The following is a 23785-nucleotide window of genomic DNA, read 5'->3' as shown; positions in this document are numbered from 1 at the left end:
AGACAGAACAAGAATCTGTCTGCAGCTATTTGTTGCAGACTAAAAAGCTCACTCCTTCCTCCTGAAGGAACTAAGCTGTGTGGGCATTTAAAAGAAGTTAGCTCTTTGCTAACTAAACATCTGCAGGCCCTGCTTATTACCCTTCCCTGAGGAACTGAGTTCCTTGTAGTTATAAATCGTCATCATTTGCTTGCATTTTTTCATTCTATTTATATTTCCAATTCAATTTTAGAATTAATCACTTAAAGCTCAAAAACTTATGCTTTCGTATTTCCATATTTCTCATCTCTCCCATCACTCAAGTGTCACAGCCAGAAATTGCCTTACATCAAAAGAAGCCACTCCATGAGGAATGGCGTCTGTAAAATACACTCTTTGCTTTTTAGGAGTCCATCCACTCCAGTTCAAGGCAAAGAATACGGACCACATTACATTATAAATCTCAGTGCATTACCTTTTCCATTTGTTAGGCTGATGCATTACAGAATAGATTTAAACATTTCAAACCTGAAAACACCAAATCTGCTAGACCAAAGTGAAGGGTTCCTAATGGTTTTAGTAAATAACCTAATAGATGCTTTGTAGCCTTTATGAAAATCTCACATAACACAATGAATTTGTTTGCAGCAATCCAGTGAATATTATTTGTCATTAAAGGTTGTATAATTCAAATACATAAAGAAGAGCACAAATGATAGTCAAATACTACAGAGAATGAATTATGTAACAATGAAAAATTCTGTTTCTTGGAAGAATGACAATTTAAACTCTTCTCACATTAAGATTAAAACCACTGAAATGTGAAACAGTTGCTGTAATATAAAAATGATGCACTCTCTCCATTCCAAAAAACAATTTCCGTCTCCTTTTTTCTTTTTTAGGAGGACAAGTGTGTAAGTGTGCATATGTCTCTCCTTATCACCACATTAATGCCTTTTCATTGGAAATACGGAAGGGAAAAGCACACTATTGATTTATGAATAGTTTATTATTAAGTGAATTAAAACTTACACCAGCCAGGCATCTTAACTCTAAAATAAAACTAACCAAGCCTTTTCCTTAATGAAATTCTTCTACTGTGAACTATTTATTCAGATTTTTGTAAAAAGAATTCTAAGGAGAAAATATGGAAATCTGTTTTATGAACCGAATCTGTATTGCTGTTTCACTGACAGAAGAAGAAAAAATCAAGCAGTCCTTTTTTTTTTTTTTTTTTTTTTTTTTTTTTTTTTGAGTGGCTATAGTAGTTTAAACTAGACGTGAACTGACAGACAACATGGACAGCTTCCTGCAAGATGCAACACATAAACAGATGGCATGCAAAAAGTGAAATTTCCAAGTAGTTTTAAAGGACCATGTAGACAAAACAGTAATCTAATGTGGAGTTCAAAAAACTGTTCTTTATTACATATTATTTATTTCATAGGCCAAAACTCACTTTTAGAACATATTCCTTCACAATATTTTCAGGTCAAGATTAGGATAATGAAAAAAAAAAACGTGAAAAGCATGCAAAAGTCTCCCTAGACAAGAAAAACTTTTATACTATTTTTGCATTTTCGTACAATTTTCCTAATCTGCACCAAAACAACACTAAGATTTGTCAAAAACTGAAGGAAAAAAAGAAAGAAATCTTTAGATACAAACTTTTTTCTGTCATCTGAAACTATAACTCATTACAGTACCATGCACAAAGCTATCAAAAATAATAAAATCAATATTTTATCTTTCATGGTACAAATTATATAGTTACATTACAAAGGTACAGAATTACAGAGTGAATCAAAGTAAGTCAATATAAAGTCATTGATTGAAATGACCTCATGAGAATGAGAGTGAATTCATTGTAACTTCATGAAGAAGTTGGATTTCATCTGAAAACAAACACAAATATAATGTAAGTTAAGTTTTCATTTTTTTTCTCACTTTTTAATTAAGCTAATTAAAGTAATGCATTTTAACATTTAGTAATTATTTGAAAAGCAGATGCTTGAAATATGCAATGAGATCAATTAAGAAAAAAAATTGTTTTATATATACGGTATAAATTGTCATAACATTCATATAAAAAGAAAATATTTCAATGAGCCTGCACTAATGAAAGCGTTTTGATAGTAACAACAATGCAAAATGAGAAATCCAAACCACAGAAAAATTGCATTTTATACGTTGCTGTATTAGCTATATGGGAAATGAACTTGATGATTCAGGTCATTTAAATCAATATGCTTGTAATCAAATGTCCCAAAATTAAAGATCTGCTTTATTGTAGCTCCTGATATTTATATATGTATGCATTATTTATTCATTCATTCATTTGTTCATTCATTCATTCGTTCATTCATTCATTCATTCAGAAAACCTGCTCTTCAATAGTTCATGGAATAATTACTAATGACCAGAATATAATTATAGTTCAAGCTCTACTCCCCAGGGTTTCCATAGTATCCACCACTATATATGTAAAAAGACATATTACACTATGGGAAAAAGGTAAAGTAGCTTTCCAGTGTATAAAGTAGCACTTACGAGACTCACATGCTCTGAAACACAAACAACCAGTAAAATCATTCAAATACACTACATTATAAATGCTTGCAAACATCTATATGCAACAACATACGATTAAGCAAAAACTGTTTTTTTCTTTTTTAAAATATCCAAAGATAACTTAGTGTGCTGAGTGTACATCCTGAATATTAAATTTTGAAATTAAAATGGTTAGATTTAGATGGCATGTAGAATTTCACTTAATGGGACATATGTTTATTTCAGAAAATAAAGATGAAATATAGCTTTTTCAGTATAACTGAACATTACAAGAGGACTCAGATATTCATATGTATGAATCTAACTTGAAAAACAGAACTGCAGACTCAACATGATTTACAGCTTTGACAAACAGCTCATCACAGTTAATTAAATAACAATTGTCATTAACTTTCATACACTTCAGATCAGTTCTGTTAGTCAATGTGTTTGATAATTCTAAAACGGATGCAACTGTCTTTTATTATGTAATTTTTAAAATTTCTAGTTAAATGGACTGTTTTTCATTTCCAGTTCAGCTCTGGATTTTATGAGAACTTTAAGTGCCCAAGGATGAAGGACAAGATTACAGCAACAAATAAATGCATATATATGATTAATTAGTAGTTTCAATGTATATTTCAAAGGCACACTCACATACATATCTATTTCATGATAAGCAAATATCCTTATTATAAAAGAAATTATTTTATTTTTATTTTAACTCTAATAATATGATTTCACTTAAAAATCTCATTATTTCATAAAAATCATGAGTAGTTTAAATGCCTGTTTTTTTTTTCCTTTTCACTTGCAGTAAATAGATAATAATAATTTAATTTTATTGTCCACATTGTTATTAAATATTACTTTTTTTTTCTTTTTTTCATAGAATCACAAGGTTGGAAACGACCTATAAGATCATCTAGTCCAACCATCTTGTCATTACCACTGCTACCACAAGCAACCAGTATATGGTATGGTATGGTATGGTATGGTATGGTATGGTATGGTATGGTATGGTATGGTATGGTATGAAGTCACAGTTTAATCATCTGCATAATCCTTAACTCAATTAAATGAGCAACATTTTGTTTGTTCTTTAGCAGTTTAAGAAAGTACAAAATATTCCTTTACATAAAAATAGTATATGTTGGGTTAACATATACAAAATGCAGTATTTATTTTTGTTACCTTGTTTAAAAACCTATACACAGTATAAATAATTCATAGTAGCCTGAAGAAAGACTGATAATAAAATCTGATTATCAGTTTAAGTAAGTCTCACTTAAGAAGTAATCTTTAGTGCGTCCACCTCATATTAATGAGCTATCTCAAACATTCCCCAATGACTGAATAAAATCAATCACTGTGCTCCTTTTGTTCTCCATCTGTGCTAAGTGTATGAAAACACCAGATTTTATAAATCAGCAGGGCCCACATAATGAGACTGTCTTGACAAAGAACAAGTTTATGTTGTGTCAAAGCCACTTCAGTGTAGCTGCTTCTCAGGCAGCAGACACTGGGAGATGCTGATTCAGAAAGCAGATTTTCTTCTAGCTTTTCTTCTTACAAAACAGCTCTTGACCTTATCAATTGTCTTCAATCTCATGTTGTCTGTCTTCAGATTTTCCATCTAAGCTAATAGCTGAGGATGATACCCATTACTATTCCCTTATTGAAACTGTACGTAGAGTTTAAGGTGTTTACCTCCTTCTGCTTCCTGGAAGGAAAGAATGTCACCTCAGCATCTCTGCTAAGAGCTTTGCTAATCACTGTATTGCTTACTGTTTCCAGTCTAGTAAAATCTACAACTCAAGCTAAAGGAATAACTTTAGCAATACAGTTGTGTAGGAGGTTCAGTCTACAATAGCTAGGGAGTTTGGGCACTTGAAGATCACTCATATAATAATTACACAATAATAATACTTAGAAAAAAAACAATGTGCTTGCTGCCATTGTTATTTGTTTATCACATAACTCTTGATTTCACTCTTGCTTTGAGTAAAATGTTGGAAATTTAAGTGAAGATGATTTGAAACAAAAGGCTCAGCATTTCTGTTTGATTTTTTTAGAGCCAAGCACAAGAGACACCAAGGAAGGCAGTTATATATAAGAGCTCTAAGAGCTACGTTATAAAACATTACATTTCCAAAGTTTAACGATGTGATATTGCAAAATACCAAAATAAATATGTCTGTTTTGTCTTGCTTATGACATTGTAATTTTGTGTGAATTCAAGAGGTAAACAAAGCTCTCCTGAGGTCTAGGCAAGTACCTTACATAGAAGAGTATTTCATTTTCTCTTTTTATGTAATTTGTTGCTGTAATATAAGAAGTATCTTTGCAAAACTCTTCATCTGTGGCCATGCAGTTAAAAAGCATTGTAATAAGCAGAAGATATCTGTCTGCACCAGTTTTAGAAAGCAATTATGTGCACAATGTATGCACTGTGCTTGCACGTAATATAATTTCCTATCAGCTACCCAATGGTTTGCATGTGGAAACGTGATGGAAGCTGTTGTGGTTGCTTATGCAGACACTGGGCATGGTCAGCTATAAGGAGTCCTATATTTTTTTGATGGATCTCCTCCAGCTTCTTGAGGTTAGAAAAACCACAAGCACACAGCTCATCTGGTCTTGAGTTCAGAATGGGTATAAATCTCAAGATGAAAAATACACTTAGCTGAAGAAACTGGTCTGCAGCTACAAGTACCATTCTTCCTTTTTCAATAGCCCCTTGGTACCTCTTTGGCAATGGGGAGACCATAAAGGAAATGCTTTGATCTCAGAAGCACATAGGAGCAAAGGAATGCTATCAGGGGTTGGAAGAAACTGCTGTAAGCAGAAGGAAAGGATGTCATCATCATGTTAGAAAAGCTACAGTGACCTCTGGAGCAGTCTAGGAACTATGAAGTATAAAAATGTTTAGCCATCTTCCTGACCACACAAAATACTGCACAAAGTTTGACCCCTACTCTACCAGGAACAATCAACAATCTAACTGCAATACAAGTAAAATAATGGTTGTTTTCTTTCTAAAGTAATAAGATGTGGCAGTGCTCTGAAAGCATTGTGAAACATACGAGCAGCTGAGGAGTTGCAGGAGGACTAGTAGATTCCTACCAATACTTTGAATCACAACTTCTCAGCCAAAGCCTGAATTCTGGGTACCCAGTAATTTACAGCTTGTCGTGAGAGAATCAACACACAGCACTAGTGAGTTCAGTGGGGGAAAACATTTGGATGTTTCAGCAGAGATCACTTCACAAATTGGAGTGATTACATATACTGAGCTTTTCAGGTATAAATTTGCCTAATGGTTTCATTAAACTCTGCACCTCTGACCCATACTAAGGTTCAGATTCCAGAGAATAAAGCCAAAGAGAAATTGTAACAACTGAGAAAGGCCTATTTCTTCTGAAATTTAATTTTCTGAAACAATTACACTACTGTTCTTCAGTTCTGGAATTTCAGTTGGACATTGCTAAGCAATGTCAGATGCAGATGAGACTTCCATACAAAATACATTCCTATCTCAGGAATAAACGAAATGAGACTTTTTCCAACTTGATGAAATGCAAGCTTCCTGTCTCCCAAAATTATTGTCCAAATGTCCTCTCTGGAAAATGAAATTTCTTACTCTTAAAATGGAATTTCTTACTCTTACAATAATTTCTTCCCACCCTAATTTAGGCCAAAAATAAATCAATTGCAGGTTCTAGATGAAAGTGCAAAAGAGTCAGATTGAGAAATTCCATCTTTTAACATCAAAATTATAAATCTAGCAATGATAAGCTGGCATTTTGGAAAAAAAACAACAACAACGAGCACCACTATCAATGTACAGAAGTGAACTTGCTGTGCCCTAGCACTTCTTTATTTCATCAGAGTTTCATTTAATTGAAAAATGCTGGAAACATTTTCACTATGACTCTAATTCAGAAATACCTGTGGATATGCCCACACATCAGCCAGTGGGCTTTAAGGGAACATTTCTCACTTAATATGGGCATATGAGTGTCTTACGACTTTCCTCATTACACTTATATTTCTGATTTCTTTTCCAGGCTGTTTCAAATAAGTTTCTGCAGCATGCAGAAATTCTGCTCAGTAGTAGGGCTTTTCAGGTATCACCTATTCTTCACATTTGGAAAGAAATAATAACTAGAGAATAATAGTTCTACAGGAGTTATATTCTTAGTCCAACGTCTTAGATGCTAAATGATCCATTTACAGTATCTTGTTCTTGCAACAATATGCATACAGGGCAATACAATACAAAATCACCTGAAATTTTAGCTTTTTTTAGACCTTTGAAAATACATTTTTCAACACCAGAGATTAAATTAAATTGAAGTTGATTTAATTTAATTTAATTTAAATTTAGATACTTGAAAACAGCTGTTTTCCATCCATTGACAGAAGTAGCATGAGGAATCATGTGTGATTGTGTATGTGTGAGTAAGCAACACTGATTAATACACTGCTTATCTACAATGAATATTTTGGCTACAGTCTCACAGTAACTTGCAGGAAAATCACCATAATTCACTGACCTTAACCACTCTTGCTGTACCTGGGGAAAGGACTTGCAAATAAGAAAGATGCATACATTAAAAAAAAAGAACAAAGGAAAAAAAAAAAAAAAAAAGCATTCACAATGCATTCACAATACATTCACAAGAATATGAATGATATATGTACACCAAGGTTTGCTAATGACTGTGGCTATTATCAAGAGGTTGGTATCAGCTAGATATATCATCTCTATTCCACTTTATCAGGCTTTCAAATGTAATTGATATCATCCATCTAGACCACACAGGTCCATGCTTCAAGTAAAAATCAAAACAAAGCTGTGTGGTCTAGTTTGTTAGCACCGTAAAGACAACTTATTGTTAACCTTAAGATAAGCCACTGCATTTAAATCTATTTATAGCTGCCTTCAGTAAGTATGCCTGAATTCCTTTCGACTTTCCAGGTCAAAGTCACAAAGCTGTCACAGGAAGGTGTAAATCACATTTCTTTGCACCAACAAATCCCTTTGCATAGGGGATGGAATATATTTCAGCTGAAAACAGTGAGCTGTTTCATTGCTACCTTCTCTCTGGATTTCCACTACAGAGTAAAAGTGGGCAATTTAATTTTGATAAAGCTGTACATGGAAATCATTGAATCATAGACCCTGACTACCTCACTTTCATGCTAGAATTGCTTACTTTTAAAGCTTGCACTAGTCCTTCATGCCAGGTAACAAAGCAAATTATAAAAGGAGATTGCAACTAGTTTGTGATCTCATTCCCTCCAAAGAAGGCAATTAAAATAGATTCCATTTACATCCCATGGAAGTGAAGTAGTAAAGGGAGAAGAGTACTCTATGAATCCAGCTATTCAACTGCCTTCATGGAATCAAATCAAATAGCTTGCAAAAACAATAATAATAATAATAATAGTAATAATAATAATAATAATAATAATAATAAAATCTCTCTGAAAGCCTATCTAGGTCTAATTCTCCTCACACCCACAACAATGTGAATTTATTCCCTTCCCTGTCTCCTTAATTCTTGGCATATTATTCCCTATCCCCACACACTCAGTATTTTTGGAGCTATCACAAGAACAGCCAACATAACAGTGGAGAGAATCAGGCTTCCTGATACTTCAGAGAAAACAGCTTAAATTTCATCTCTTTTTGTTACAATGGAGTGAGCTTCCTTGAATTCAGAGATACTCAAGCCATCTAAAATGAATGCTTGGGAAAGGAAAAGAAGGGACTTGGCTATAGTTTCATTACAAAGAATCTTCCAATGAAACAGGATGGCCCTAGCTACATTTCCAGGTGCACGTTTCAGAAATTCTGGACAGAGACCCAAACACAGTTTTCAATCCTTTTTTCACAATTACATCTGGTCAAGGAGGTTGACTGATGTCTGCTATTTATACCATATGCCCCATGACTTCTTGTTAGAGAACGAGCTGTGCTGTGACGCAGGTGATTGATGGAGATTTAATGGCTCCGTTGTCTGCAGTAATGCAGAACCCACAATTCTAATGCATCAAATTGAACGGGAGCTTTATCACTGAAGGTCAGTGCTTTTAAGTGGTCCTGACACTAATACTCCTGAAAGGAACAGCATGCAGTACCAGAGCTTTTTGATATTATTAATATTTCTGCTAACACCCTGGGGTACAAAAGTTATAGAAATGAGTTCCTCCGAGTTCTCATTGTGATCAGTACATCAGGATAGAAGGGCAGTTTTTCACTTTGCTGTACAGCACTGTCTTGCCTTTTGGGTTTACCAGTGCAATTAAGTGCTTACTCAAAGTCAGTTAACCAATCCAATAGTTTTGCCTGTTTTAACCAACTTTATTCAATGTGAGCACGGCTTTGTTTCCTCCTGCTACAGCACAGCAGTAAACAGTCTCATTCTTTTCTTTGCAATATTGCTTGCTGCTGAATCAACTGGCAGTTTGTATACCAGTGAGTGTGCCTTACGCTGTTACACTGTTTGGACATCTCCACCAAAGGGAAGGAACATGCACCTTTCTTCCTAGAACTATTTCAGTTCTGTCCTTAATAGGTGTCATCGTTCATTTCAGTGTCATTGTTCTGTATCCTTCTTCAATACTATTAATAAATACCAACTATTTTGGATTCTACTATGTCTGACATACACAAACGAGGATGGAGCTGGAAAATAGCTGTTTTGTAACACATTGGTTTTCATATGCCTGCAGAGATTTCTTCACATGGCATAACACTACTCCTGTTGAAGCAGCACTGCGTGAAGAAAGCAAAAAACCTCAGGACTCTACAATTTATTGTCCTATGCTGACATCTGCAATCCCAAGTATTCTCCCCAAGACCTTATAAAATTAACCCATTTTTGTAGATGTATGTCCCATCATTTCATTTTTTGAATATGTGACTCAGTAAAACACAAAACTTATGACCACATATACGAATATGATAGTTTAAGCTAGCTTTACATTTCTGACCAAAATAGAATAGGTAACTACTATAGGTAGTTACTGTACACCACAGTTGTACTCAAGTGGATCTTTAGTGTTATTACCTCCTCCCTGAGACTGCTTGTCTACAAGACTACAAGGTCTTTTAAGATAAAGCCCTGGAGAATTTGTTGAATGGCAAAAGTGAAAGAAAAGGAAAAAAGAAAGAAAAATAAATAAATAAATTCAGCTAGCAACTATTTTCAGGAGGAAAAAGCACTTTTGGTTCAGAACCTTCTCTGTGAAATATAACAGCAAAGAACTCTTAGAGAAGATACGGTCAATATGGAGAATCTGTATGATGAAGTAGTATTGCACTATTTCTGCCACAAAATCCACAAAATATTCTGCTTAGGACTTTTTGGACTAAAATATATGGTCTAGTGCTGAACAGTCTTAGATCTGCACTTGAAAATTCTTATGCCTGTGCCACCTGCCTGAGCTCAGGCACAACAGCAATGTTAGATCCAGCCTGAGTGTCTGGGATACCCCTAGAAATGTCCAAAATGTTCTGCTTCTGCTTATTTTCCAGGCGGACAATGGGGAAATATTCAGGGAAACTCACATTGATAACATTCCTAAGAAGATATCAGTACCATAGTTTTTATTTCATTTTTATTTGCCCATCAGAATTTTATATACAGTTTTATCTCCCACTATGAAGAAAACCAGTGCTGAAATGATTCTATATATTCCGTAACATGCAATTGTCTGAGACAACATAAAAGCTGATCCACAGCCCCAAGTGTCAGCATTACTGGCACAGTGACAAAACCAAAAACAGTTTTTTAGAACTAACACTGAAATTCTATGTCTGAATAAAGGCCTTCATATATAAATCCTAGTATGTCCATGGCATTAATCTTTTAAAACCCTATACATCTGCAAAATCTGCTGGTGCAGATTCTCTCAGACAATAAACTGCACATAATAATTTGCAAGAGAGCAAAGAACATGGAAAAAAGTTAATTCAGCATAACGACACAGGCATGCGTACTTTTCATAGAAGTGTAAAAAGCAGCACATTGTACAGAAAGAAAAAGAATCTGTGCAAGTTACAATTTTTCAGTCATCTCCAGTGGAAGAGAATCAAGCCTTTATTATATTTCCCTGTTTAGAAAATTATTGCTACTGTTTGTGATGGCAAAGAAAGGAGACCTCAGCTTCCTATCGGAAGGGAGGTACTGCATATATCAGTAATAAAAAAAGAAATTTTATGGGCTGAAGTAAATGAGAAAATAGAAAAATGAACATTGCTAATGATTTGTTCTACAAACTTACTAACTTCTCCCTAAGTGTTATTCATCTTTCTAACTTCACCTGTCACGTTTCAAATGTTACCTATATTTTTCTTCTTTCTAAAGACTCTTAAACTAAATTGTTCACTTTACAGAAAAAAAAAAAAGGGGGGGGGGTAACTGGGATTAGTCAGATATATACTTACCTATAAATAATTATATTGGAGTTCAAAATCGAGTGATTTCTTGAAATAAACATTGATTTTTGGTTGAACGCCTATCAGTTATGAGGCTTTGACTAATAACTTATGCAGAGAGAAACGCTCATGCAGCAAATATAAAAAAAAATCACTTTTCAGAGTAGTACATCCAAAGAAAAAAAAATTAATTACTAGGTTTCTTTAACCATGGTCCATTATTAAAACACAAATTAGGAGTTTAAGAACAAGGGAATTAATTCATGTCCAGTTATAAGAAAACATAATAAAAAAAAAATTCAGAGCAGAAGTGCTACTTCTTACTAATCTGATCGTCTCCGTCTGCTTTAGGATGAGCATACATATGCATTGAATTTTCATTTTACTTCACCATTTAACAAGAATTGCAAAGAAGGTAGGGCAACCTACCTTCTGGTCTAGAGTTCTGGCCTAGAGTTTCTGTAGTCCAAACAAAGCACCAGTGGAAGATTTTCTCTCTCTTAATAGTAGCTTGCTTTTAAAAGTTAGAAAGGAAACTTGCTTCATGGCATTGCTAGTAATGTTAGGGTATCACCTTAGAATAACAACTTTAATTGTACAACCATAACCCTTCACCCCAATTATGTTCAATCTTCATTTATTTATTACCAATGCCTGCTGCAATTTCGGTAATGGGCTTTTTATTTTTGCTTAGCTTTTTTTTAAAGAAAATATTTTACACTCCACATATATTATCATTAAGGGCCTTGATTAAGGTTCTTTCTCTTTGACAAGTCCAAATGCAATTAATGTGCAAACAAGTCCTGAGAGAACTATTTCTTATTTCACTTTTTATTTGTCCATCATGATTTTCCCTTCTCCTTTGGCTTTATAAAGTCACCTCTCATCTGTGAAGAGAAGCAGCCCTAAAAAAATCCCACAAAGACTTAGAAGTAGTTGAGTAACAGCAATTTTACGTGGCATCAAATGAAAAACTTAGCCAAAGAGAGAATATATGAATTATATTTTGTGACCTAAACTAGTGTACATTACAGACTAATAATAAAAATTAAAAAATAAAAAAGCCTTTTCCTCAAAACATTTAGAATCTTCATCTCCTCATTAAGTCTAAACTTAATTTATCCATCTCCAGTACTACATTGAGTTATTACACTGCCTTGAATTATGACAACTTTGGTATAACCATGGTGAATGTATTCTTCAGTTACTGGAAGGAAATAAACAGACTCAGAACTAGAGAGCATTTACTTATTACTTTTTCTTCCATCAAGTATATTTTTTGATACAGCATTTCTAATCTTGTTAGGAGATTTTTTTTCAGTCTCAGAATAATACATGGTTGAGAGAACATACCTACATTTCCATACTATAGGCATAATTTATAAGATTAACTACTGTTTAATTATGCTCTTTTCCTATCCTCCTAGAGTGTACAGGTAAAATCTGCTACCACACAGAGCTTTATTTATCTTAGAGGTCTCTTGCACAGGTACATCCATCCACTGCTGAGCTTTAAGTAATTATTTTTGGTGAGTATTGATCCTAGTTAATCTACTGTACATAGGTATATGCATTAAACTAACGGCATAGACAATCCAACATCTTCAACAAGTGTCAGGGAGACCTTACTGGATAGTCTAAGACAATTCTATTTTGTACAAATATCATTAATTTCAAAGGCAAAAAAGAATACTGCCCTGAAGTTACGAAATTGCAGACATATTTAACATATATATATTTCTTTTTTTGGCACCAAGTTTAATTCAAAGGGATTAAATAAGTGTATTCATAGATTTTTAAACTAATCAAATCCAAAAGCCATTTCCTGCATTAATTTTCCAGCTAACTTAATTATACAGCCCCAGGCTCTGGCTTGTGATCAATTAACAGAGCTGTAAAAATCTGGAGCCCAACTCTACCACGTATTAATCACCACATCTGATGTAAGGAAAACAGCCTTTATTGTGGTTTCTGGGTTTGAAATCAAACCAGTAACCACAGCAAAAGTGCCTTACTGCACTTTTGAAGAATATTTTTTAAAATCAGTATTTTTCATGACTTAGTATGAAGAACATTTAAAACAGAAAAAATGTTCATTGTGAGCTAACAAGCAAAACATCTTATCTGAATGTCTGTAGGAAAAGAGTTCTCTAGTGCTGCTCACAACAAAGTATTTTCTGTTTGATATTGCAACTCCTTAACTGTTTTCTTCTTCAGGATGCAAAGACTGTCAAGTCCATGTTCTCCCAGGAAATCAGTTCATAACTGCATGATGAGCAACTTTAGCTACAGTTTATCAATTTGATCATGCATTCCCTTTTTGTTCCACATACCTCTTGAGTTCAATAGTGGTTTGCTATTGCAATGTGGTGTGCGGTTCTTATTCAGAATTCGTTTCTCTGTCTTAACAATTGAAGAAGCCCGCCAATGTAGAGAGTCTGCAATGAATCACCCAACAGCTGAAGCAAACCTTTGATTTTACTGAAAATTAACGTGGATTAAGGCTTGTTCAGAAGGAAGATGCTACCACTAGGGTTCAAAGAGATTCTTCTATAAATAGGTAATAAGAAAAATATCTTCAATAACATTATGGGGGAGTGGGGGGAGACAGCAGTACAAAAATAAACAAGTGAACAAGCAAGCAAGAACAAAACAAAAACAAACAAACAAAATCCAAACCTTTGTGCTGGCAGTACACTGTTGTGGTCAAACTGATGCTAATAATGTGAACATATAAGTTGACAGTGAACAAACAAAGAAAAAAACTCATGGAAAAAGGAGGGAGGGAGAATTAATTGGCTCCAGAAAAAGGTTCCAATAATAAGGAAGGTTATGAAATCTCCTCCAGTGCAGTATTTTCAAGTGATACATTTAAGGTCACTGGAGTACTCATTTTGGATTGGATTCACAAAACCAGAAGTCCTCTAGAAAGGCTTCCAGTAATGTCTCTAAGCAGAATTATTATTTACATACATTTAAATGCTGTGTACAGTTAGTGCAACAGACACCCTGTAAGAGTGACTCCTTAAGTTTCTAGTGCTTAAATGGGGACTAGTAAATCTTCTTGGGTTCCTCAGAATTAGATGCCCTCGTATTTAACTTTCTCTGATGTTTCCTCAAAAGTGTGAAAAAGTAAGCTATAGCCTAAATCCTATCTATTAAGCAACTATAATAAATTAGGCAAATGAGTGGAGCCAAAGCCTGAAGATAAAAAAAGATAAAAAAGAGAAAGAAAATAAAAAACACTAAATAACTATTGTTTTGGTGCTGTCAAATAGACTGGTGGATCGTATGAACTCTACCTCTTCCTGAGATAGTTGGAGATTTATATACACTTGTCTTGCCAAGTTAATTCTAAAGTTTCACAGTTAATGTACTTTATTATGCTTCAATAAGACAAAGTGATTTTTAAGCAATCCATACTGAACATATATCTTTTGTAGTACTCTGAAAGCCTGTGCTTGAATAAGGATTATTAGGAGCAACAATGCTAGTTTTCAGATATTGTATGAAAAGTGAAAGCAGTATCTCCTAAATAAACATATATCTTAAGCACATCAACTCAAATAAGGAGTTTTTGGAGAGAAAATATGCTATGAATCCCAGTGACTCAGAGACATACAATATGGCCTCTTCAGCTGAATGAGATACTAATGCAACTCTGAAACAAAAGCCTTTTGACCTAAGTCCCTTACATCACTGATAAGATTAGCATCCTGACTCTATTTACCCTCAAATTCAGCTATTCAACCCATTCTAATGTTTAACATCTCCCTACCCAGTTCTCCATTACTTCATTTTTCTACCCATTTTTCATCATTAGCTTTGCCCATACTGTTTTCTCTTTACAGTATAGATTAAAATACAGCTTGCTTTTCTAGTCTAAATCTCTGTTCTGGAAACACTAATCCCAACACATCAAACACATGTAATTCATTTTCTTTTTGAAACTGTCTGAGCAACTTATGAATTATTTTCTTTACTCAGATTACATCTCTCACTCAAATTAATCTCTTCCCCACCCTCCAGCAGAAGGAAATTTTAAATACATGAACACAGAATATTCATGTTTCTGTCAAAAACTTTGAATTTAAATAGTTTAACTGGCACAGATGGTCATAACGTATCCTGCCACTGCCCTCTCACTTTTCATTTCTTCACCTGGGCTAAAAAGATGGTGAAACAATCTCTTGGTTGGCACTGTTGCTAAGCATTGCAGACCTTGTCATGTGCAAGTGTTTGGCATGACTCAAAAGAGAGACCACACTTCTACTTAGAGCTGTGCACAAAATCAGATGAACCATAAGTGTCTGAAATCATAAGGGAGGCTGTGACCTGAGCCACCATGTCTGTGCAGAACAGAAAAAAAATAATCATTAACTTTAAAACATACAGGAGGCTATGCATCAAGGCTCCTCAGTTCGAAGAAATCCCATTGTAGACCATGAAGTCAATGTATATTGGAAAACTTAGAAAAATGAATCTTTAAAGGAAAAAAAAGAGAATTTAACGTAAATAATGAAAAAGCTTGTATCATTCTGATGTAAGCAGAACACTAAAAATAAATGGATGAACCCTCTAATTTTATAAACACTGAAATTACATGCATACATTGAAGGTGTGAACACATACAGTGTTCACTAGGCAAAAAAAAAATAATCCTTTGCTTTTTTTAAAAAAAATAAAATAGTTATTCATATATGGCAGCATTCATATGCAAAGCGTCACTTCAAAAAGAAGGAAGAAAGATTATCCAAGGATCTTACAGTGTTAAGTACTACCGGTGCTGTTATTGGCACAGGTCAATTTTCCTCAGTTGCCAGCAGGTATCCCAATATTTAGGTAAAATCCTATCCTCTCTTAAGTACCCTAAGCCCTTTAAAGTAATTGAATTGAATTTTTTTTTTTTTTTTTTTTTTTTGCAGCAGTTGTATGTATTTTTCTCTTTGTTTCATGAAATTTAACATTGCATTTTGTCAACATCCATATTTTCAAATGGCTATTTGTTGATTTTGTCCTTCAAGAAGATGGCAGAGATTTGCCAAAACAAATACAGTCATTCAACTCAGAGAATATTTCCACTATGTCAATAAAACAACAATACCAGCACTGGTTGACTTTGTCCTACAGACATCCAGGAGCTGCCAAACTGTGGACTGAACATTCAGAAGGTGAAGATTTTTCTGTTTCAGTGTACCTCAAAGAGGTAAAAAATTTGCTTGATCTGTTTGGCTATAATTAGATTTCAAACAGTTTACTTTTTCACCCAAGTTATACTCGTTTCATTTAGCTGATTCTATAATGCACATGAATTTCACATACCCTAAGTATACCTTAAATTCTTCTCCAGTTATCTTTCCTGTACATCTTTTCATCTGAGATCAAAAAGTTGCAAACTGATGATAATAATGAGGGTCAAAAAACCCACTTTGAGTGTATGAAATGAAACAGGAAGGATTCAAATTGCTTTGAAATCCTAATGCAGTGGTCTATTTTTTATTTTTAAAGAGAACCAGCATGAATTTGCTGCATTCAATTATGAAGACTCAATTGCATTCAGTTGGAAGACAATATGCTCTTAGGTATGAACACTGCAAAAAGAATTTGTCTGACCCAAACACATGCTATGATATCAAGTAGAATGAATATGAGTTCAGAGTTCTATATATTTGCTTTCCAAATATATTAGCTTTTTTTTATTTATTTATTTTTATTGTTTCTTCATTTTTTGAGAATATGACAAAAGCAGTAGCCCTAGAAAAAAGATTTCAAGTAAGGAAATAGTGAGCAATTTTAAGAATCAATTTAGGCAGCAGTATTTCCTTTCTTTGAAAGTATAGACCAGCTCATTAATATGACAAAAGCTCTTTCCAGAAGTCTCATGCAGGTAAAGATTTTTTTCATTATTATCAACAGTAGTTATGCAGACCAAAGTTGATTGATACATAGAACAATGCTGAAGGCTGCACCTTCTGCTTTAAACAGTAAAAAGGAAAACTGTATTAATAGGATTGTAGTAAATCTGAGTAGTTTCTGTACAAAGGAACTATTTTTAAAAAATAGGTTAAAATTAGCATCATTCCACAAGTGCTGTATTTTGTTTTCACATGAATTATCTTTCCTTGTACTTGTTCTACTTCATGACAACATACAAAAAGCTTTATTTCAGCATAAAGCAATAGGACTTTCTTTTGAGCTCAGCAGGATAGATCTCTTTGAAAGAATATTTTGAAGATTTTTTAATGAGTAATTATTTTTTCTTCAAAGGGTTTCTTTTCACTAGATATGGTTTTATTTAGAGATATTTTATATAAATTTTAATTCCACAGATATTCACTGGTGATTTAAATATGAAAAACTGCTTATTTTTTGTCTATTATGGACTGACAATTGCTTTATTAACTATTACTATAAAAAATAAATAAAAAACATTCAATGCGAAACAAATGAGAGAGTCTGGATAACCAATTAATCAAACTGTGATACATCATAAGGAAATCTGCCTAAAGATTTGTACAAATTAATTAATTTTTCATTTTAAAACCCAGAACAAATTTCTTAGGTTTAAGAACACAGTACTCCAGAGCTTTTCCATTTCTGAATAGTAGCTTGGGTTTTGTTTTGCTTTTTGTATTCACAGCCTTAAAACTGATAAAGCACACCATTCATAGTAATAATGTTTTACATTACTCTCAAGGCAACAAGACATTTTTAAGGGGTCTCTGAGATGCTACAAGTAGATCAAAGGAATTCTAAGCAACGGAAACAGTCATTCTCTAATGCTTTGCTGTTTGTTCCTGCTGAAAAGGCTATTTATTTTTTTCTACTGTAAAGCTATTGCATTCTGTCCATCAATCCACAGGTTATTGTGTTAACAAATAATGTAGTGTGCTTTTGGTGGTATTCCAACACTATATCAGGATGCCACATGAAAAGAAATTTATAGCACTGCAGCTGTGCTAAATTTGTCCTCGAATTCACCTTTTCAAAACTGATTGCCTTTATTAAAAAGAATTCAACCATTAGAGATGGATTTCCCTTGGAAGCAAGTCCATAACAGTTTGTACCACCACAGTTATCAGGCTGCTGGGTGCCTTGCTCAGCCTTGCAGTTTAAGAAGGGCACTGAAAAATAGTGGCAGTGGCAAAATGAGTCTGGAAGACTCTCAGAGCATGGGAGAAGGAGAGAGAGCAACATGGAATAGAATATCTGTGTCCATCAGTACAATGTGAGTGCCTAGGAGTGAGATTTTAACTGTCCAGATCTCTTGAACATCAGAAGTGAGAGGAGCATACTGCAACAGTTGCAATTCCCATTCCACCACTGAAGGACAGAAACCGATGAAAAAAATAAAGTTAATGAGGTAATGGCAGAGAAAGTCTTCTTTTTTTGTTTTCAAACTTCAGCTCCTGCAAAATTACAGAGAAAACTGTCTAATCCTAAATATTTCCTAAATATGCTGTTTCCAAACCACAATCATATATCCCTTTGAGCATCACTTTCTGGTCCAGGAGTGGACAGACCAACAAGAGATATAGAGCATTGCTAGACCTGGTGCTCACCAATATAGATGTTAAGATTGGAGGCCCTCTGGACTGTAGCAAACATGCCCTGGTCAAATTTGTGACCTCAAGGAACATGGGCCTGGCAAAGAGCAGACAGGACCCTGAATTTCAGGAGAGAGAAAGTCTATCTACTTAAGGAATTACTGGATGAGATCCACTGGGAAACAGTCCTTAGGCATATAGGAACAGAACATAGTTGGCAACTCTTAATGGAGACCTTTCTGAGACAAGAGCTCTCCATCCCCCATTACATAAGAAGTCAAGTGGAGAAGGCAGGAAAACAGCTTGACTGAACAAGGACGAAGAGAGTGCAAGCAAAGAGAGAATACTTTCTCTGATAAATGAGAAGGGAGGTCTGACTTCAACAGACATGGAGAAGGCTAAGGTATTCAGTGAGTTCCTTGCCTAAATTTTACTCAGTCAGTCTTCCCACACCATACATGTCCCTGAACCTCTAGGCCAGGGCTGTAGAAGTGAAATTCCTCCCACAGTAAGAGCAGAGCAAGTCCGAGACCGTCTGATGAGGCTGAATGTGTACAAATTTATGAGGCTGGGTGATATGCACCCCTGAAGGATGCTGAAGGAGCTGGCTGATGTGGTTATCAAGCTGCTCTACATCATAGTTCAAAAGTCATGGCTATCAGGCAAAGCCCCTGGTGACCAGAAAAAGGGAAACATCACTCCCTTTTTTTAAGAAAGAGAGAAGGGAAGACTTAGGGAACTACAGGCCTGTGCGCCTCACCTCTGTGCCTGGGAAGTTCATAAAGCAGATGCTACTGGAAAAGATGTTAAGGTGCATACAGGATGAGGAGGTGATCCCTGACAACCAGCACGGCTTCACCAAGGGTGGACCATGTCTGAACAACCTGGTGGCAACTTACAATGGAGACAGCATAGGTGGACCAAGGAAGGGCAAGTGATGTTGTCTGCCTGGACATCTGCAAGGCCTTTGACATAGTTCCTCAGTGTGAACTGTTGTTTTTTAAGAGATCTTCTGAAAAAATAAATAAATGAGGCTCGTGGATTTCTTCGGGAAAAATACCTTCTTTCAGATCTGCACCATTCTTCATTTTAGCAAAACTCACCAATAATACCTCTTCCACTTACCTGTCTTTTGAACAACATGGACTATGTCTTTTAATCAGTTTTTATTTTCTATTCAATTTTTAAAATGTTACCTGTAGTCTCTCCACTTAGTAAAATGTCTCTCAGCATAGATGTGGGTCTCCACTAAACCTCTTTTTTCAGAGTCCAATGAACACTAGGGGAGAGATATTTCTTCTCAAATGGGAAGTGGGAAGAAGAAGTGCAGACAGCCCATTCTGCAGCAAATCATGAAACAATCTGTGGCAGATGCATCTTGATTTTGAGGAACAGGGAACAGCCTCCACCTTGAGTCTATTGCTGTAACCTGAAGAAAAACATCTCCAGTGACAGACACAGATAAATTGATCTCTGCTGTTATTATTTTCAAGAGAATACCTGAGGTTTGCTGATCCAAGGATGAATTTGGCTCACTGGTTTTAGAACAAAGAATTTTCCCTTGCAAACTCTTAAACACACTTTAAATCCCCATGTAACTGAATTGCAGAAATATGTATTTTGGTTTATGATATCATTTTTCCTATTATTGCAATTTACTCTAATGATAAAACAGATCACATAAATTAGCTAGCTTTAAGTGGTCATCAGTAGGTTTGTACCAAGAGTTCATGAAAAGAAAGAAAAACTAATAACATAGTGAAAGCATAGGGCTTCCATTTCTGGAGTTCAATTAAAGATTCTATTTAAAATTATACTTTGATTAAAAAAAAAAAAAACTACATAAAATATTTCATACTACTATACCTCCAGTAAAGCAAAATCAAACAAATATTAAAGAACATATTTAATACATATGTAATGTGATGATTTTTTTAATACTGTCATTACTCATTTTGCAGAAATCTGTATTGGTTTATAAATGCAACAGGTTCTTCAAGAAGTTTGCAATTTCCAATAATGAAAAATACACTTCTTTCACCATATCACTCTCGTGATGATTTCATATTATTTATTAAGTCTTATCTTGTGTAAAAGCAAAGAAGAATTTTAATCATGCATTCTTACTCCAAGGCAGAATCCGAATTAGAATTTAATCACAGAAGCTGACTTCTATCTTGTTCCAGTATTTTATGCAATAAGAACTGCACAACAGACATAAAATGATATAAAGTTTAGTTTGGAACACAACCCTCTTTTTAAGTTTCTGCCACATTGTTGAAAATAATTCAAATATATCAGAAATATATTGCTTAAATGCATGTTGCATTGAGAGTAGGGGCACTTGGTTAAGAGCAAATCAGGGGAAAGTTCCAGTTTGATTATATCAAAATCTCACCATTTGCTCATGAGAGTTGGGCCAAAAAATATTTGAAATGCCACAGCATTAACTCCATTAGATTTCTATCATCCTGACATTTGAGATCAGTTCTCCAGACAAACCTTTTACTTTTATGAGCTCTAACATTATTTGATTCAGAAAGCACGCTTTTCTGGTTTTATATCTGATCTGGAACAAATCCTCAAGGACTAAGCAGCAAGAAAATATGAGGATATGATTCATAAAGAAGTCTGTAAAAAAATACAATTTGTTGAAAGCAGCATGAAGCATGATGAAGGAAAGTAGCAATTACTGGCATTTCATGTATGTAGATTGCTCCAAATGTAATGCCTCCTATTTATTTCCATGCAAACTAAAGAAGACAAAAAGAGCACTATTTGATAGAACAAATTCTCAGCTACAGAACACTATTGTTCAACATAGTCACCACTAGTAGCAATGAACAAGAGCCTTCATGGCATGCTCAGAAATATCTGCACCAGTGTAAGTGACCCTCTGTCACTGTCACCACTGCTGAAATGCACCACTCATCATCTCACTGTATTCACATCCACTGTTTTGTATACATAAACATTCAGCAAGCTATGAAGAAAATCAAAGTGCATATAAGATAGAAAGAAAGAGTAGGTTATCCATTTATGTGTACACATCTATGATTTCAAAGGAAGCCATGAATAAATAGCAGTATTTGAGACTCAAAATGACATTTTTTCCCTCATCCCGTTTTTTTATAAGCACACCACTCTTGGAACCATAATTGTTTCAAGGTGTGAAAATACATGTAGAAATGAATGTTTCTCTAGAAATATATATAAAAGAAATCACTTTCCACATACTCTGGCTTCATACTTAAATCAAAACTGTAATTCTGTGGGCTATGGAGAACGAGAGAGTTTGTAAGCCTGAATTTCAATTGAGACCAGAAACAGTTTGCTTACAGAGTTAGCGATTCATTTTTTTCCCTGGAGTGTTGCCCATTCTAGGATTTACACTTTTCTGGCCCTCACAGTGGAATAACCAGATGTTCAACAGCACATGTGTAACACACCTGCTTCATATTCAAACATGTGGCTTTGTTAAGGCCAATGAATGGGAGTAGGTGGGAAGAACAGTGGGAAGGAAATAAGGATTTTAGATGTGAATGTTCATCAGCCAGGCTTAGGCACCCTGCTGGGAAATCCAGACACATCCAGAAGCAGGAGATACTGATTACTGGATTGAAAATTTACTAGATACCAAAGAAGGAAGCTTTGTTGTATGACAGTCTACATGTCAGTTATCCCTAGAGAGCAGACAGGCAAGGCAGAAGGGTTACTCAACACAAAGGAACAGCAGAGAGCTGTTGGAATTTAGCCAATGACCAGAGTAGCTCTTAAAAGCAGGAACTCTGGGTTCCAGTGACTCTGACATTTGGGATTTTTGTACTTTAGCAGCACATCAATCAACTGTTGGGTAAGGGTTGAAATACTGCTGGCTGAGGTGATCTCAGGCTATTTCCTGAGAGGAAGAAAAGAGTCACTCTTCCTCACTGCTAGAGGACCAAAGCGGTGTATACTGGTCATACCATAGAAAATGGGAATTCAGCCAGTAACAAAGACTGGCAAAAAGTATGCATATTTTGCTGAAGCTCAGAAGCATAGGCTTAATGCTGGTATGTTTGAATTAAATATACATAATACCAGATGAAATTCTGGATATAAAACACCACTTAATCTATTGTAGTAATATTTAGAAAAAAAAAATCTTAATATTTACGATATAAATTATCTGCAGTATTTCCCACTATCATTTAAAATGCATTTTACTGAAAAACATGATTGAATATACAAGACTCCATGATCACATCTAAGTATGTTCAAATTGAAAAGGCTTAGCAGGACTCACATTTCTCAGGTCCCATTTGTTGCCCTTGGAAGTTATGTAAGTTACAGCAAATGAAGGCCATCTAGGGCACTGGGCATTGCTCCCACACATGTGGAACAGGCAGGCTCACTTCCGAAGATGGCAGCTCCCCCCACCTTGCTCTCCTTGGAAATAACCACAAAGCAACAGATTATAACGCCAAATACACCTCACAGTCCACAGAGCAGAGCAACAGCCCACAGTACAATGGCCTCAGTAGGGGAGTGCTCATGTGATTTACCATGAATTGCCCTTAACATTTTGGAAAAAAAAAAAAAGAAACTAGACTCCCTATCAAAATTGTATAACCCATTAAAAAAAAAAGCATAAAAATAACACATTTTAATGTTTTCTCTTGTTTATATCACTGTAAATACTCAATGATTTTCAGAAGTCATCTTGTTTATGGGTTGGAAATTAATTAACTTTAGCCTTGGTCTTCAACTTTTCATATAAATGATCAGATTCAGACTGATTAGCTCTGACCTTTGAGAGAAGAAAACAGCTCTCTTATGTCACGTTGGGTGGTCTGTGATTCCTGGTACACTGACTGACTGGTATCCCACACAGTTCTACCAGTCTGTAGACCAAATATGCTACTTAGAAATGCACTTGCATTTTTTGTGCTCTTGCTGAGAAAGTACAGGACACGGTTTATAAACAAAATTACTATGATCAAAGGAATATCATGTTATGGACACTCAGGACACAAATTATGAAGTTACCAGACAGAAGATTTTAGCCAGGTTGTTAGTGCCAAATTCTTTTTCAAAGTCTGAGTAACTAAGTGCCTCAGCAGAGCCAGAAGTTCACATTGTAGATCATTCCACACGGAAAGAACATGGAAATTTTTAAACCAAAAGAAAAACAAAATAAATCAAAGAAAATGCAGATTTTGAGACAGAGGTTATATTTGGCTTTTTATTTATATCTGCTTTATAAGTTGTGTTTGTA

Source organism: Meleagris gallopavo, chromosome 2, assembly GCF_905368555.1.
Source record: "Meleagris gallopavo chromosome 2, MGAL_WU_HG_1.1, whole genome shotgun sequence".
Lineage (NCBI taxonomy): Eukaryota > Metazoa > Chordata > Aves > Galliformes > Phasianidae > Meleagris > Meleagris gallopavo.
The sequence above is the reverse complement of the archived record's forward strand: the minus strand, read 5'-3'. Positions refer to the sequence as shown.